This window comes from Pongo abelii, chromosome 1, assembly GCF_028885655.2.
Source record: "Pongo abelii isolate AG06213 chromosome 1, NHGRI_mPonAbe1-v2.0_pri, whole genome shotgun sequence".
NCBI lineage: Eukaryota > Metazoa > Chordata > Mammalia > Primates > Hominidae > Pongo > Pongo abelii.
In genome coordinates, this window is record NC_071985.2 from 23,839,277 (window position 1) to 23,845,276 (window position 6,000).

Sequence of the window (6,000 nt, forward strand, 5' to 3'; positions counted from 1 at the left end):
CTATGTTGACTAAGTTGGCCTCCAACCTCAGCCTGCCAAGGAGCTGGGACTACAGGTGTATGTCACTGTGCCCAGCTGCAAATAATTTTTTTCTAACATGTGGCTTGTCTTTTCATTCTCTGAACAGTGTCTTTAGAATAGCAGAAGATTTTAATTTTAAAGAAGTCCAGTTTATCATTTTTTTCTTTTACAGATTTTTTTTGGTGTTGTTTCTAAATCTTTGCCTAACCAAGGTCACAAAGATTTCTTCCTATCTTTTCTTCTTATAAGTTTTATGGTTTTACATTTAGAACTATGATCTATCTTGTTAATTTTTGTATATAGTACAAGGTAGAGCTCAAAGTTCGCTTTTTAAAAACATCTGGATATCTAGTTTTTCCAGCACTATTTGTTGAATAGACTTTCTTATCTCCATTAACTTGCCTTCATACCTTTTGATTTTTTTTTTTTTTTTTTTTTTTGAGATGGATTTCACTCTTTTGCCCAGGCTGGAGTGCAGTGGGATGATCTGAACTCACTGCAACCTCCGCCCTCCAGGTTCAAGCGATTTTCCTGCCTCAGCCTCCCGAGTAGCTGGGATTCCAGGCGCATGCCACCACACCTGGCTAATTTTTTTGTATTTTTAGTAGAGATGGGGTTTCACCATGTTGGCCAGGTTGGTCCCGAACTCTTGACCTCAGGTGATTCACCTGCCTCTGCCTCCCAAAGTGCTAGGATTATAGATGTGAGCCACTATGCCTGGCCACCTTTGACATCTTTATTTATTTATTATTTATTATTATTATTATTTTTAGATGGAGTCTTGCTTTATCACCCAGACTGGAGCACAGAGGCATGATCTTGGCTCACTGCAACCTCCATCTCCTGGGTTCATGCAATTCTCCTGTCCCAGCCTCCTGACTAGCTGGGATTATAGGCATGCACCACCACGCCTGGCCAATCTATCACTGGTCCCCTGGACCCACTTTATGCACTCTAACTTGTCTTTTCTCATTCCTTTGACCCCGCTGGACTTTGTAGCCCCCACAGCCTGGTGTTGGGTCTGATCACCCCAACATTTCTGGCACCCAATGTGGGGCTATGAAGACCCCAGTGAAGGAACGCTAGAGCGTGTGGAAGCAGAGGACGCCTCATCAAAGGAAACCTGAGGACGACTGAAAAGAGCTTGGTGGGTAAGCTGGACGCTTGGAAGAACCAGGGTAACAATGGGACAAAATGAAAGTAAACATTCTGCTTATTTAAAGTTTCTTTTTTTTTTTTTTTGAGATGGAGTTTCGCTCTGTTGCCCAGGCTGGAGTGCAGTGGCGCGATCTTGGCTCACTGCAAGCTCTGCCTCCCTGGTTACGCCATTCTCCTGCCTCAGCCTCCTGAGTAGCTGGGACTACAGGCACCCGCCACCACACATGACTAATTTTTTTGTATTTTTAGTAGACAGGGTTTCGCCTTGTTAGCCAGATGGTCTCGATCTCCTGACCTCGTGATCCGCCTGCCTCAGCCTCCCAAAGTGCTGGGACTATAGGCATGAGCCACCATGCCCGGCCTATTTAAATTTTCTAAGGCATTTATTTTTAGTAGAGACAGGGTTTCACCATACTGGTCAGTCTGGCCTTGAACTCCTTACCTCAAGTGATCCAACCACCTCAGCCTCCCAAAGTGTTTGGATTACAAGTGTGAGCCACTACATCTGGCCCTTTTGATATATTTAATAAATCCGTTATCCATATATATGTGGGTCTGTTTTTGGGTTCTGTTCTTTTCCATTGATCTACTTGATTTCCTTGATGCTGTCTTGAATAACCGTAGCTGTGTAATAAGACCTGAAGGAAGGTAGTGTTAGTCCTTCAACTTTTTGCAAAAGTGTTCTTTTGCAAAGTTGTTTTAGCTATTCGTGGTCCTTTACTTTCCCACATGAATTTAGAATCAGCATGTCAATTTCTACAAAAAAAAAAAAAAAAAAAAGCCTGCTAGGCCAGGCGTGGTGGCTCACACCTGTAATCCCAGCACTTTGGGAAGCCAAGGCAGGTGGATCACTGGAGGCCAGGAGTTGGAGACCAGCCTGGCCAAGATGGCAAAATCCTCTTTACTAAAAATACAAAGATTAGCTGGGTGTGGTAGTGTGCCTGTAGTCCCAGCTACTTGGGAGGCTGAGGCATGAGAATTCCTTGAACTCGGGAGGTGGAGGCTGCAGTGAACCAAGATCACGTGAGTGCACTGCAGCCTGAGTGACAGAGTGAGACTCCATCTCAAAAAAAAAAAAAAGTATAATTTATTGATCTTTACTATATTCCAGGCACTGTGCTAAAAGCTTAAAATGGATCTTTTTTTTTTTTTTTTTTTTGAGACAGTGTCTCGCTCAGTCACCCAGGCTGGAGTGCAGTGGTGTGATCTTGGCTCACTGCAATCTCTGCCTCCCTGGTTCAAGCGATTTTCATGCCTCAGCCTCCCAAGTAGTTGGGATCAACAGGCGTGCACTGTTGGTAGGAGAGCTGAGGCAGGACTGGCTTATCTGTCATAATGTAACAGAGTCTAGGAAGATATCCGGGGTCCAGGGTTTAAAACCCCTTGTGGCCTTTGGAACACCAAGCTCTGTGCCAAAGGGTGCAAGGCTGCCCTGCCACACCGCAATCTAAGCCCAGGTCATAGGATCCCTTGTGGCTTGGATGGAACCCAGGGCTCAGGGCATAAAACCCCTTGTAGCCTCTGGAATGTGCACAGACTTGTTGGTTCCTTGCTTCTTACCTGTAAACATGTCCTCCATTATCTCAAGCAGCAGAGCATATACTATATGCGTCAAAGGAAATGCTAAACCGTCACAGCTAGGCTTAATGCACCACCTTTCTACCCCCACATCCTCACGCCCTCACCTGTTTGCCCTCACGTCCTCACCACCTGCTTCTTTGTTTGATCACCAATAAATAGTGTGGGCTCCCAGAGCTCAGGGCCTTCACAGCCTCCAATCTAGCGCTGGCCCCCTGGACCTACTTTATGCACTCTTAACTTGTCTTTTCTCATTCCTTTGATCCCGCTGGGTTTTGTAGCCCCCACGGCCTGATGTTGGGCCTGATCACCCCAACATTTCTGGCACCCAGCGTGGGGCTATGAAGACCCCAGTAGCTATAACGTGTGGAAGTGGAGGACGCATCATCAAAGGAAACCTGAGGACGACTGAAAGGAGCTCAGTGGGTAAGCTGGGTGCTCAGAAGAACCGGGGTAACAATGGGACAAAATGAAAGTAAACATTCTGCTTAAACCTTTTTTTTTTTTTTTTTTTTGAAACGGAGTCTTGCTCTGTTGCCCAGGCTGGAGTGCAGTGGCGTGATCTTGGCTCACTGCAACCTCCACCTCCCGGGTTCATGCCATTCTCCTGCCTCAGCCTCCCGAGTACCTGAGACTACAGGCGCCCGCCACAACGCCCAGCTAATTTTTTGTATTTTTAGTAGAGACGAGGTTTCACCTTGTTAGCCAGGATGGTCTCGATCTCCTGACCTTGTGATCCACCCGCCTCAGCCTCCCAAAGTGCTGGGATTATGGGCATGGGCCACCGTGCCTGGCCTATTTAAACTTTCTAAGGCATTTATTATGGAGAGGAGGAGTGAAAGTTAGTACTCAACATTTATTAACACTCTTTAGTACAGTAGAGCAGTTTTGCCCATGGTTCCCAGAACAAGGGACAATGGAGTTGGATGAATGGGAAAGAATTGGCAGAGATTTAAAAAAGGTGCATAAAGAAGGAGCCAAAATTCCAGTTTCTGTTTGGTCAGTGTGGGCGTTGATAAAGGTAGCTCTTGAGCCATTTCAAACAGATGGCGAGGCAGATTCAGATGAGAAAGAGGCAGATGAGTGTAAAAATTACCTTCAGATTCTGAATGTGAGGAACAGGAACCAGAGGAAATTAAAGAAAAGAAAGGGAAGCTGAAAAAGGTGTATTTTACTAGCCTGTCAGTTCCACCTGCTGAATTAAGTAAATGGCCACCTCCTTCCTCTCCCCATAATGGGCGAGAAGATGAATTAGCTGTAAAACTTACTGCTCTGGTAGCTGCAACATTAAAACCTGGAGCAATTGGTGGTGCCATACAAAATTTTATTCAGAAGGCTAGAGCTGAAGGAGACCTAGAAGCATGGCAATTTCCCATTACTATAACCCGACAAGGAGGACAACATATAGCTAATTGGGCCACTTTTCTTTTAAGTTATTGAAGGAATTTAAACAAGCCATTAGTCAATATGGGCCAAATTCTCCTTTTGTACAAACTTTACTAAAAAATGTGGCTCTTGATAATAGATTAATACCATATGACTGGGATACTTTAACAAAATCTGTTCTCACTCCGACCCAGTACTTACAGTTTAAAACTTGGTGGGCTGAGGCCGGGCGCGGTGGCTCACACCTGTAATCCCAGCACTTTGGGAGGCCGAGGTGGGCAGATCACGAGGTGAGGAGATCAAGACCATCCTGGCCAATAAGGTGAAACCCTGTCTCTACTAAAAATACAAAAATTAGCTGGGCGTGGTGGCGGGTGCCTGTAGTCCCACCTACTCGGGAGGCTGAGGCAGGAGAATGGCATGAACCAGGGAGGTGGAGTTTGCAGTGAGCCGGAGCTTGCAGTGAGCCGAGATTGTGCCACTGCACTCCAACCTGGGAGACAGAGCGATACTCCGTTAGAAAAAAAAAAAAAAAAACAAAACTTGGTGGGCTGATGAAGCTCAAACTCAGGCAAGAGAAAACACACAAGCACAGCCGCCTGTGCCTGTTTCCTTTGAGCAGTTAATGGGGTTGGGCCCTAATTGAGGCTGATTAGATAGACAATCAAGCAGTAAAGAAAAATATTGCCATTGTTCAGTTATGCACTGTGTGCTTACGGGCATGGAAAAAAATAAATGTTACAGGGAAAAAATGTCCTTCTTTCATTAGACCTATGAGAGGGAAGGCTCATTTGGCTGAATATATTAAGGCTTGTGATGGCATTGGGGGTAATTTACGTAAGGCTACTCTTTTAGCTCAAGCTATGGCCGAATTAAAGGTGGGAAAAAATATGCCCCATTTCTCAGGGTCTTATTTTAATTGTGAGCAATTTGGACACACAAAAAAGGAATGTAGAAAAGGAAATCAAAAGGCAAAAACTATTACCATCAGTCAACAGAAAAGTCCCAGTGGATGCTCCCAGTGTAAGAAAGGCAATCACTGGGCAAATCAGTGTCATTCTAAATTTAGCAAAGATGGGTAACCTCTTTCAGGAAACAGGAAAAGGGGCCTGCCTTGGGCCCCTCAACAAACCAAGGCATATCCGGCACAGCCGGTGCCCTTATAAAGGTACAACAATCGTCCCCCGCCACAACAGGCAGTGCTGCTGTAGATCTTTGCAGCACAGTTCCCGTTTCCTTACCTCCTGGAGAGCCACCAAAGGTCCCCACAGGAGTTAGGGGCCTTTTACCCTCAGAAACAGTTGGTCTATTGCTTGGAAGGTCTAGTTTAAATTTAAGAGGTGTCACTGTACATACAGGAATAATTGATTCTGATTATACCAGAGAGATTCAATTAGTTATTAGTTCCTCAATTCCATGGTCTGCTTTCCCAGGAGAAAGAATTGCTCAGTTGTTGCTGTTACCTTATGCAAAACTGGGAAGCAGCACACTAAAAAGAATAAGAGGCTTTGGTAGTCCGAATCCAGCAGGAAAAACCTGTATATTGGGTTGATCAAGTGTCTGACAAAAGACCTATTTGTATAGTAAGTATTCAAGGAAAGGACTTTGAAGGGTTAGTAGATACTGGAGCTGATGTTTCTATTATTGGTTTAAACGAATGGCCCCAGCATTGGCCAAAAAAAAAAGGCATCCATTGGTATTATTGGGGTAGGAGCTGCCTCAGAAGTTTTCAAAGTTCTTTAATTTTGCCATGCCAAGGGCTGGATGGCCAAGAAGGGACAATTCAACCTATTATTATACCTATTCCTGCCAATCTACAGGGTAGAGACTTATTGCAACAATGGGGTGCTGAAATAT